Below are 12,578 nucleotides of genomic sequence, written 5' to 3' on the forward strand. Positions count from 1 at the left end.
GACTTATGCACATCAGCTGCGAGTTCCATTGGCTCCAAGGCCTGCTCTGGCAGCGCCGAAAGTGGCACCGGAGGTGGAGCTGGTGACGGTTGATCCAGTGCCAATGGAGAAGCGCCAGTTTGAAAATTGACAAGGGAGAGGTGCTGTCAGTCGCAGCGTCAGAACTGAGAAGAGAACTTATTTCGGAACCAAATTTGGAGCCAGACGTATGGCTGGCAAGGGAAGAAAGGGAGTGAATGACAACTGAGGTAAAGCCCACCAGCATTGCCCACCAGGTGAAATCCATTAATCCAGGGGGTCCAAATCTCCCTAGAAGGGACTATGACCCTGCAATAAACATCAACTATGAAACTCATAAATAAAGTTGGGATGAGGATTTGGTGCTAGGTCTGACGACAGATCCTCTGCAGGGAGATGGAAGGGTTCTGGCACTGAAGAGGAGTCCTGAGGTACCAGAGAATGCCGTTGTGACTTTCAAAGAACAACATTGCTCTGAGTCATCATGATGCTTCTCATGTTTTCTCTGAGATGACTTTGACAATGATGCAACTCCAGCGACTTCAGTCTGGATTTTCACCTACTCGACAATTGTGGCCTTGGTGCGCATGCTCTTGCATGATTCACCTGTGGTCTCACCCCAAGCACCAGAGACAGGCATCATGCATGTCCATGATGGACCTTTGTCCACCACAGTCCATGTAGGGTTCAAAGCCTGAGCGTTTGGGAGGTCACATCATTGTAAAGCACTGAAATAATTTTAGCACAAACAAAATTAATTCTGTGTTTTTTACCTGGAGAAAGCAAGCTCTGGACAAGAGTCAATGGTGTGGAAAAAGGGTAGTGACGCCAGGGAGGCAGTGGGTGCATTATTGCTATCGTGATGTCAGAATGGCATTGTTTCCAGTACTGAGATGGAGTCAGCCCCTATGCTGAAAAGTTTCCGGATTCAGTTTGATGCCTGGGATCTTCAAAACGTGAGGAATCTGTAGGTAGATGCATACATCAGAAACATACTATGGCATTCTAAAATGTTGTATTAAAAATGTGATCATAGTAATGGTACTTAAAATGTTGATATTATTGTAAGAAACTAAAAAGTAATACTTATCTGCAATATTGTGGCCCACTATGTTTTTGTACTCACAACATTTGAACGTGATATTATGGGGACACAATATAATAAAAAGCAGGCTATGACCCCTTCTATAAGAATGGACATTCAAGAAATCTGGGGGCATAATTTACGCAAATATGCCGCACAGTGGCAAGGTTGCCATGGCCCCCCTAATGAACGCATGGTAAATGGGCTTCCCTCTCTCTGTTGTCACTGGTGAATCCTATGGCCTCTGCCTGAATCAGTGCGCTCTTAGTTTCATAGATAGTAGGGGTTTGGTATATCTACCTACCACATTTGAAGCTCCTTTAAGGTTTGTATGAACTGTTGACTTTTGAAATATATTGGCCCTGATTACGAGTTAGCTGGATTTAGGTGCAGAGATACTGTTGACAGGAATTTACAATACCATCCGGTATCTCCACATATATAACCTATTCCAAGTTAACCCATAAGGAATGTGTAAAAAGTATGTGGTGAATGAAGGGAGGTAGGTGAGGGCAGGCATTGTTCAGAGAGGGTAGCAATGGGCAAAGGAGGGTGAGGCTTGGCAGGGGGAGAATGTAAGACACTACCTGGTTTCCGGGTGCCATAGTTGGGGGTGAAGTGAGACCTGAGACCAGGCCAAGCTGTAGTTGCAATTTAAGACTAAAGTGAGTTTCCCAGCTGGATTTTCCAGCCAGTAATATGGAGTTCCAGACAGTAATATGGGATCTGGTGTTGCTGTAGCCAGGAAGTCCACATGTGGAAACACCAGTCCAGTTATAATTGCATGAAGCAGAATCCCACCCCAGGGATGCTGCTCCGTCCAACTTGCAATCCATGCCCTTGCGTCTTTAACATTGAGGAAGAAACAATTTAAAGATAATTTGAGAGGAGCATTTAGAGGTACATTCCAATTGATTTTTTTTTAAATGTTGTGACAAATGGCACGTTTTTATTAACACTGGTCCAGGAAGATTGGCCACAAATGCAAATAATTTAAAGGCAAATTTATCGAAGCTGTGGGTACTACAGTGAATTTATAGGGACGGTTGGATAAAATGGTTAAATTGTAAAATGTCACAGTAACAACGTGACTCAGTTTTAGAGCTCACCCCTTCAGTGTGCAGCTGAGAGTAAGCTCCTCGCTAGGATTGGAATCTAAGATATGCAGGTGACACACCAGCTGCTCTATATTGCTATGATTTAAACCAGTGACAAATACAATAAACACAAAAGTTTACAGTGGGTGCACTAACCCACTGAGTTTTTGATGACTTAGAATCTATGACTGGCAGACTACACATAGATCTCTGTAGTCAGTATATTAGCCCGCTGAACAGTCACATTGATTGGAAACTGCAGATTACAAAAGTGTAATAGACATTTTAATCCGATATGGCACCTCGAACACATTTGAACCTGTAGCATACAAAATTTGCTCATTTCTGATTTTTTCTGCTGTTTTCTTTCCATTCATGCTCATTACCAACTCTTTGCCCTTTTTTCTCCTTCTTCACTATTTTTTAAAACTATGATTTCATGTTATCTGAGACCTCATTTTTCATCTCATTTCTCATATTTTTATTTTCTGAGGATTTCTATCTTTGTTTGTTATTTTCTTTTTCACTTGTTTCTTCAAATCCTTTTGCTCTACATTCTCTCTCCATCTCTCACTCTATTTGTGTTTTCTCCTTTTTTTACTTATAAACTTCTCTGAATTTCTGTCCATATTTTCTATTCTGGTTCTTTCCTTGTGGTGTCTTATAATCTCTTGCTCCCTCTATCCATTTGTCTGCCTCTTCTCCCCTTCTTTATTCCTTTCCTGATATGTGTTTATTCCCTTTTGTCTCTTCTTTATGGTCTAGCTTGATAGTGCAGTTGTCGCCAAACAATTATGTGAATAGCGCTAGAGGTGGACCTTGGCTCCCCCCGCATATCAGGAGCCAGGAATACACGTTTTGATTGAGCAAAAGTTGTGTGCTTCAACAAAAAAATGCTTGCCCTCCACCAGCTGTGATCATTTTGTTCATTTATCCAGCTGGCTGAGCTTGAACGTTCAGGGGTGCACATATGACTTTGCAATGCTGTAAATGTGTCTTAGATAACTAGATAATTTATGATGTTTGTCTTTCTCTGGCATTCGCACAGATGGGAGGAGGGCAGTCATTAACCTACATGTTTTTTTAGGCCTGGCTTGATAGTACAACTTTACTGTAAGCCACCAATTTTATTCCGCAGTTCTTTGCTTCCACATAAATACATATGCTATTTACTTGTATGCAGCTTTCATTTAAAGCCAGACCTATTAGCATTGCAAATGCTTGTTTTACTTTTGTTTCTGCATTATGAGACACTCTATGCACAGTTACATTCAGAGTAGGAGCTGGGACAATCACGAGCTAAGCAGTGCATTTTACAATACAATTTTCAAATATTTTGGCTGCATTTCATAGCTCTTGAAAGCTGCTTTCAGGACGAACTAATGAAACATTCCTTGATTTCAAGACCTGCCGCAGTACCCAGTGATTTTGCTCCAAGGAGGTAATTTGTATATGTGCCTACAAGAACGTTTTATGTCTTTTACCAAAAATGGGCTGCATAGCAGGCAATTATTTCTACTGTAGGAAAAACAATATCTGTCTGGTAAAGTGTGCCCCACTGGACAAAGTACCATTCACAATCCCCAAGCCAAGGTAAATAACACCAGACCATCACGGTTCCTGTGGAAATTAAGACCGCAAGAAACATTAGTACATTGGAATGTTAGCAGCTCTCTTGAAGACAATGGAGCGGCTCGAGCCAATAATGGCTGCCATGGGCCTTCTGCTTCAGAAAATCAAATCCCTCAGTGGATGGAATATTATTATAGCACTGTAGCCTCTGCCACGTGCTATGCTGGTTGTTAAAGGCCCTCCCTTTCCAAGAACGAGATGCTACTCTGAGTAGCGTGCTACTCACCGAAACGCGCTTCGACGCCTCGTCAGGGGTAGTAAGCGCTATATAAATACTATTACAATACAATACAATACAATACCATGATGCCAGTCTCCACACTGCCCTGATGTGAAAATGTCAACACTCCCACAACATGTTATCCTTTGGCCTAGTATACTTACATACCGCTATCTCAGGTTCTCCACTGACATCCAGAATGTAAATTACCTCTTCCACATCATTTTATATACTGTCCCTTGTATTAGTGTGTTATTGTCACGGTTTCTACCGCCCTAGACTATGTAAAGAAATACTGCCAGTTTCTGCATTTACGAAAAAAGAATAATCCATAATGAAGTTTCAGCTTATCCACCCACACCTCCACACCAGTTTCCGCATTCATCGACCTCCTAAGTAAAGGGCTTTTGCAACATGAGTTAGCCTTCACTTCACCTGATTGTTCTTGGACAAATCATATCTTCCCATCCCTTCAGTGCGTTATTGTGCAGGGCAATCCCAAGTGGACAGTTAACATCAGTGCTTTAAATGGGAAGAAGTAAATGCTGGTCCTCACCACACTGAGCTGTGGACTAGGGGTGGAGATTGGGGCAGAGCTAGGGGCGGGGCTAAGAGGAAAGCATTTATTAGAAAAAGTGTTATCAACCCAAATTATGTGTGTTAGGCATCGAGTTCATGTTATTTTAAGGGGTAATTTGAAAATCCAAATGTAACCTGCCTCTTCATTTGTGTGGTTTAGATGAGTGTTTAGATTATAAATATGTGTTGTTCATCGATTGTATCCGATGTGACAAAAATATGAAATAAAAGCATTTATTAATGTGATGGAAACCTTCTCAGTGCACAGTTGTGCAGGATGATGCAGAGGTATTTTTGCACCCGTATTGTTTGTATTTTTGCACGTACAAAAAGTTACATGTAACATTATCTTTCAAATCTGTGCAGATTGCTTCTGCATTTATGCCACATTAACAACGGTTGAATGTTCACATTATGCACAGCAATGGATACTGTATGCAGTCTGAGAAGGAAGCCTGGACAAGGATGTTGGGACAGAAATGCTGCTCGTATGGTAATGGACATTCTGCCCTGAGTGCCCCAGCTGCAATGATATCTGGATCCCTGGTGCTGATTTTTGAAGTCATGAGCGAATACGGATCAAGCATATCTCACGGATTGTGGTCTTTTTGGACCAGGAGGGGCAGCCAAAGTGTTACCCTCCTAGTGGTGAAAGGCTACTGCCTTTACCAGGAATTAGGTAGCACGAGCGCTTTGGTGGCAACATACCGTGTAGTGATCAGTAGAAGTGAACAGGCATTTTTACTTGTGTCCTTCGCATGAGCCCTAGATACCCACCTATGTAAAGGTCAGTTGCTGTGTGCCTAAACCATCCTTGGCCTACATCATTTTAGTATGTAGCACTGTGCAGCACACATGGTTGCACGTGTGTCCTGTGTGTATGTGAGTGGTACAATACACAGATGATCCCAGGTTAAATTTTGGGATACCCAGGGCTGACTGGAGAAGCATGTGGAGATAGAAGATTCCCCTCAGAGAGATTTGTGGATTGCTGCATTCCTGAGCACTAGGTGGGATACACGCTGGAGGAAGGAAGAGCCCGGCTCTTCGCTACACTTCAAAGGGTGATCTTTGAATCTGAGAGAGGTCACTAGAAAGGAGCCTGGGCGCAATGGGGCTGATAGGAAAATCATAAGGAGGGATGGGGCCTTAGGGTAACCTTTTGATGCACATATCACTGTGGCTGACATCCAGGTGTGAACCTTTAGTCACTTCCATGGCCTGTGTTGTGGGGCCACTGTGCTGGAGTCACTTCTGCGGTGACAGACAGCTAGCTGTCTGGAGGAAGGGCAGAACAGAGGAGTGGGCACTTCAAAAGGAAGCAGACCTCAGCACAAATTTCAGAGACTCAGACGCTAAATCACATTTGATGTCTGGAAATGGATTATAAGAAGGGAAGCTCGAGGCCCCCCAGATTGTTAAATGTAAAATGTAAATGCAAATTGTTCACTGTCAAGCAGCCATTTAGGCTGTATATTGAGGGGGGAAAGCTCTGCAAGTCTTCTACCTGTGACAAGGACTGGGGCATAAGGTCTGCCTGTCTCCAAACTAGGTGGGGGAATATTACCCGGGGAAATCCAAGACCACCTTCTCTGGAGCCTTGAGCGCCAGTGTCGGCCTGCTTGCAAAGAACAGTGCACCCTGTGAGGAAGAGGAGAGTGTTTGAAGGGAGCGAGGCCCTTGGGGGATCCTAGCACGTGGATCTCCATAGCAAGGTGTGAAGAAGTGACTGCTTCATCGATCCAGCTGCCAACCATGTGAAGATTCAAATGAAGGACCTCATATGTCAGAGGGGGCCACTGTGAAGTTAGCTGTGACTGCTCCGACTGGTCTGTCGCCTGTGTGCAGGCAAAAGCTGGAAACTCTCTATGCGAGAGGGGACCACCATGAAGAGGGTATTACTGCATGCCAATCAGGCGATAGCCTGTTGAGGAGTAAAGCCAGAGGGGCCACTGTGAAGAGTAAGTTACTATCATGGTGATCGGGCAGTAGTCTGTACGAGGTAAGGTTGGTTACTTCCTTAAGCCAAAGAGGGGGCGGCCATGAAAAGCAAGGATCATGACTGGGTTTCGCTGGTGCCGAGAGGAAAGGCCACTGAGGTGATCTGCAAGTGCCCTTGCTCCGACTAATGCAAGAAGCATCAGAACCCCTACGATTGCTCCTTACCCGAGAGATGGATCAGGGGAACTTACCATGACACCGGAGGAAGCGCGCAGATGACCAGCCACAGCTCCTGCAAAGCCAAGAATGCTACTCACTGCGGCAGCAGACCTTTGTGATGTCCAAGTGTGGAATGCTTCCGGGGACTATGATAGAGCAGGAGAGGGGTAAAACTGATTGCAGGCCCAAGGGGCCCAGGGGAACTGTGACATATCACTATAAGGGCTGGAACACTTTTGATGCTGGAAGAGGGACTTGTAAAGCTCTGAATTCTAGTGGAGCCTAACCTTAATGTCACCTATCATGAGTGGGGATAACCACTAGATAGAGAAATGGGACTCTGGCACCTTCCTATGTAAAGTAAGAGTACTGACCTCAGGAGATCTGTGTATTATTTGTGTATGCCGTCTTTCACTTTGTGTTTATGTATAAAAACTCTTTGCTATGTCTCGCCTGCCGACAGCGTGTGCGCTGTTCACTGGGTGGGGTATTGTTTACTATACAGAGCTTAGAGCCCATCCATTACTTATCATTTGTTGTCATTATTGTCATCTTTGTCTGCTGCCTCCAAAATGGTCAGCACATGGCAGGCATCACTTTTTCCTTGTGTGGAGCATGGACCAAGCACAGATTGATTGATCTTAATTAGTGCTGTCCCATGCTCGAAGCTGTGATTAAGGTACTATTTCTTTCACTGTTGACACCTGGGTCAGTCTCTTTTATTCCAAACCGGTACAATCTACGTTGCTCTCTCACCTACTAATCCCTCCAAGTCTAAAATCCTTTATTTGTAAACAGCAGCCATATACCAGGAGACCTGCATTTTACCACCATCTTCACTGTTTAGTGAAATGTTGAGATCCTGAACAAATCAAGGATCCCCCACATGACACAAATGTAAGTGCTTGCAAAAGTGAATGTAATTACTGTGTGCTCCATCTCTTGCATCAGATCAAAGGCATTAGAAGAATAAATAGATTGTAGGTCAAGATAATTGATAACATATTGTATTATAATTGCAATTATGTAGCACAAGGCTTTGATGCACTATAGGCCAATTCAGTGGGAACTCCGTCAACTTTACATGCCACTCATTACCTCTCCACTCCCTTCCATGCCACACAATGTCACCCCACTTCACTCGATGCTGCACAATTCCACTCCACTCCAGTGCTTAATTTGTAAACAAAAAGATGCCGGTGCTCAAAGCCCTCCTCTTAAACACGCGGCTGCTGCAATTAAATGTACAAACACGGAATACTGAGGCCACGTAATCCCGGTGCCATCTCGGGCCTCTTCAATCCATGTAAAGCCACTCCCTGCCCCTTCAGCTCACTCTAGCAGCTTTCTGCTTTCTCTCATTGTGTCACTTTTTCGTTTTTCTTTTCCTCCATCTTTCCCATATGTGTCTTTTGCTTATAGTAAATGCTTGAGGGAGAAGACTAAGCGCTGGCCCGCTTCTCAGCACCGGAAACAACAAGCACAAATTAAGCACTGCTCCACTCTATGCCATACAACTCCACTCCACACAATTGCACTGCTCTCCATGCTACACAATACCACGCCACTCAATTCCACTTATATTACAAGCTACATAATTCCATGCCACACAATTCCAGTCCTCTCCATGCTACACAGTTCCACTCCACACGACACAATTCCACCCCACTAATAATAATATTAATAACAATAATAGTTATTATAATAATAATAGAGCTTGTAAAGTGTATAGCTACTTCTTAACAAAGTGTTCCAGTGCTGCAGTCCAATATCCCGTGTGCTACACACTCACAAAAAAAGCAACAGTTTTCTCTATCTGAATAGCCAGGTTTTTTACTTTTTTCCTAAAAAGGAGTTCTGAAGGGGCCTGTTGGGCAGAAAGAGGCAGAGGATTCCACAGTTTCAAAGCTAGAAAGCTAAAAGAGCTGCCACCAAGGCGCACTCTTCTAACTTTCGGGATACAAACCCTCCTAGCTCCTGAACATCTGAGATTCCTCGGGGGTGTAGGGTTGAATGAAAGGCTGTATGTGCTGTGGGCACTGTTTGTCAGATCTTTGTAACGGTAGTACAAAGTCTTGAACACGCTCTCCTGCTTCACAGGTAGCCAGTGTAGCTTAACAAGTGAAGATCCCACAGAGACGCATTCCAGGGGATTGAGTAGCAGATGAGCCGCTGCATTCTGCACTCGTTGGAGTCAGATCATACAAGACTGTGACGTCCCCAGGTACAACACTTTACTGTAGTCCAGCCTCGAGATGATTAAGACCTAGACCACAGTTGTCTTTGCAGATTCTGGGAGTAGGTCCAGGTTCTTTGTCAGCATCTTGAGAATTCTGAAGCACTTCCCAGCCAATGTTGTGATTTGGCTGTCAAAAGACAGTTTCTGGTCAAACCAAATGGCCAGATTTTTAAACTTGGGCTTGGCGCTAGGTAAAGAGCCAAGAGTTTCAGGCCACCACGAGGTCAATAAGATGTTGGGTTGTTTGCCCAGGATCAATACTTCTGTCTTCCTTGCATTCAACTTTAAACAGCTTTGCTCCACTCAATTCCACTCCACTCCACACAATATCTCTCCATGCCACACAGTTCCTCTCCCCTCCACTCTAAAGTATGCCACACAATTCCACTCCACTCCACACAATTCCATTCCACTCCACACAAATCTACTCCACACTACGCTATACAATTCTACACCACACAATCCCACTCCATTCCACTTCACATATTTCTACTGCACACCACACAATTCGAGGCCACACAGATGCAAGCCCGCTCCAGTCTACTCAAGTCCACTGCAATCCATACCACACAACTCCACCCCACTCCACTCCTCAGCACCCAATTCCACTACATGTCACACAAGTTCACTCCACATTACACAATTACACTCCACACCACACAATTACACTTCACCCAATTTGAATGCAGACAATTCCACGCCATACAATTCCACTACACTTCACACCACACAATTCCTTGCTACACAACTCTATGCCACACAATTCCATGCCATGCAATTCCACTCCATCCCACACCTCACAATTTCAGTCCCCTTCACACAATTGCACTTCCTGCCACACAAGACCACTCCACTCAACACAATTCCTTTCCACACAGTTCCACTCCATTCCATGCCACACAATTCCACGCCACACAATTTAACTCCACACAATTCCACTCCACAACAATCCACACAATATCACTTCATGCCACACAATTGCACTCCTCCACTTCACACAATGCCACTCCGCTCCTCACTATGCCACTCCACTGTACTCCACTCCACTCTTTGCCCCTCTAATCCACTCTACACAATGCCACTCCACTCTACTCAATGCTAAACTAATCCAAGCCACCCAGTGCCACTCCACTCACCTCCACTGAATGCCACCCCATCCACAGAATGCCACTCCATTCAACACCACACAATACCACTTCACTCCTTGCTACACAAAGCTACTTCACACCACACAATGCCAATTTTCTCCATGCCTCATAGTGCCACTTCGCTCCATTCTAAGCCACACAATGACATTTTACTCTAATCCACACCACACAAAGACACTTTACTCCACACAATGCCGCTCCACTCCATGCCACACAATGCCATGCCACTCCACACCACACAATGCCATTTCACTCTAAGACACACAAGGGGTTATTCTAACTTTGGAGGAGGTGTTAATCCGTCCCAAAAGTGACAGAAAAGTGACGGATTTACCACCAGCCGTATTACGAGTCCATTATATCCTATGGAACTCGTAATACGGCTGGTGGTATATCCGTCACTTTACCGTCACTTTTGGGACGGATTAACACTCCTCCAAAGTTAGAATAACCCCCACAGTGCCACTCCAGTCTACTCCAGGCCACACAAGGGCACTCCACTCCACACAATGCCGTTCCTCTCCATGCCACACTATGCCAATCCACTCCAAGCTACACAGTACCACACCACTGTGCTCCAAGCCACACAATTCCACTCTACACCACTCCACACAATTCCACTCCACTCCACACAATTTCACTTCACACCGAACAGTTCCACTTCACTCCACACAATTCCACTCCACTCCACACAATTCCAATCCACTCATTGCCACTCCACATTATTCCACTACACTCCATGCCTCACAATTCCACTCCACTCCACACACACATTTCCACGCCATACCACACAATCCCACCCCATGCCACACAATTTGACTCCACACCACACAATTTAACTCCACACCACAGAATTCCATGCCACCAAAATCCACTCCACCATATGCCACACAATTCCATTCCACTACACAATTCCATGCCACACAATTTCATGCCACTTCACTCCATGTCACTCCCATCCACGCCACACAATTCCACTCCACTGTAAGACACACAATTCAACTCCAGTCAACGCTACAAAATTCCACTCCACTCCACTCCACTTCACACCACACAATTCTACCCCACTCCACACAACTCCACTCCATGCAACAGAATTTCACCCCACTTTATACCACACAATTCCACTTCACATCACACAATTTTGACTCCACTCCAAGCCACACAGCGCTACTCCACACAATGCCACTCCATGCCACCCAATGCTGCTCCATTCCACACCATACAATGCTGCTCCATGCCACAAAATTCTGCTCCACTCTACTCCACCCCACATAATGCCACTCCATGGGACACAGTGGCACTCCACTACACTCAATGCCACTCCACTCTATTCAAAGCACACAATGCCACTCCATGCCTCAAAATGCCACTCCAGTCCATGCCACACAGTACCACTCCACTCCACACCACACAAAGCCACTCCACTCCACACAATGCCACTGAACTCTACTTCATGATACAATGCTATGGTGCTCCACACAATTACTCTCCATGCCACGCATTGCAAGTCCACTCCACACAATGCCACTCCACTCAGTGCCACTCCACCCAGTGTCATTTCACTCTACTTAGTGCCACTTCACACCACACAATGCCGCAGAATGCCACTCAACTCCTTTCCATATCACTTAACATCACTCCACTCAATGCCACTCCACTCCAAAATGCAGCTGCACTCTACTTACTCCACACCACGCCACACAATGCCACACCAATCCGCACAATGCCATTCCACTCCACACCATATAAGGCGGCCCCACTCCAGGCTACACAACGCCACTCCACTGTGCTCCGTTCCACTCAATTGTTACTGTATTTATAAAGTGCTTACCACCCCTGATGAGGTGTTTAAGCACTTTGTGGCATGCCACTCCACCATGGGCATGACACATTTTTTTCAGGGGGGCATATTTTAATTTTAACATCATCTATCATCTATCCTCTGACCCTTTTTGACAATGTCAAAAAGGACAGGTGCATAGACATTATCACATAAAGCGTATGCATGTAAGGGTTGAGAAACCTGATACAAAAGCTTAATAGAAGGATCAAGTTGCCATTGTTTGATTAGCAATTTCTAATCTGTTTTTATGTTAACACTATTGAATGCACCACATTATTCATACGCACATGATCAAAGCACTATAACTGAATTATTAAAAAAACATATAGAATCTGCATTTGGTGTTAACTTGCACAAACGACAATTAAAATATATGATAAATGTATTTATTTTGAAAATGTATTAACTTAAGTGTATTTAAATAAATAAAATTAAATATATTAACTTAAATAAAATAACAACTGTTCTCACCCATATTGGAAAATAAAATATATAAACTTAACGGGATAACTATGGCAGATTAGAAACTGCAAACATCCACACTCTTGTTCAAAT

The sequence above is a fragment of the Pleurodeles waltl genome, chromosome 6 (genome assembly GCF_031143425.1).
Source record: "Pleurodeles waltl isolate 20211129_DDA chromosome 6, aPleWal1.hap1.20221129, whole genome shotgun sequence".
Lineage (NCBI taxonomy): Eukaryota > Metazoa > Chordata > Amphibia > Caudata > Salamandridae > Pleurodeles > Pleurodeles waltl.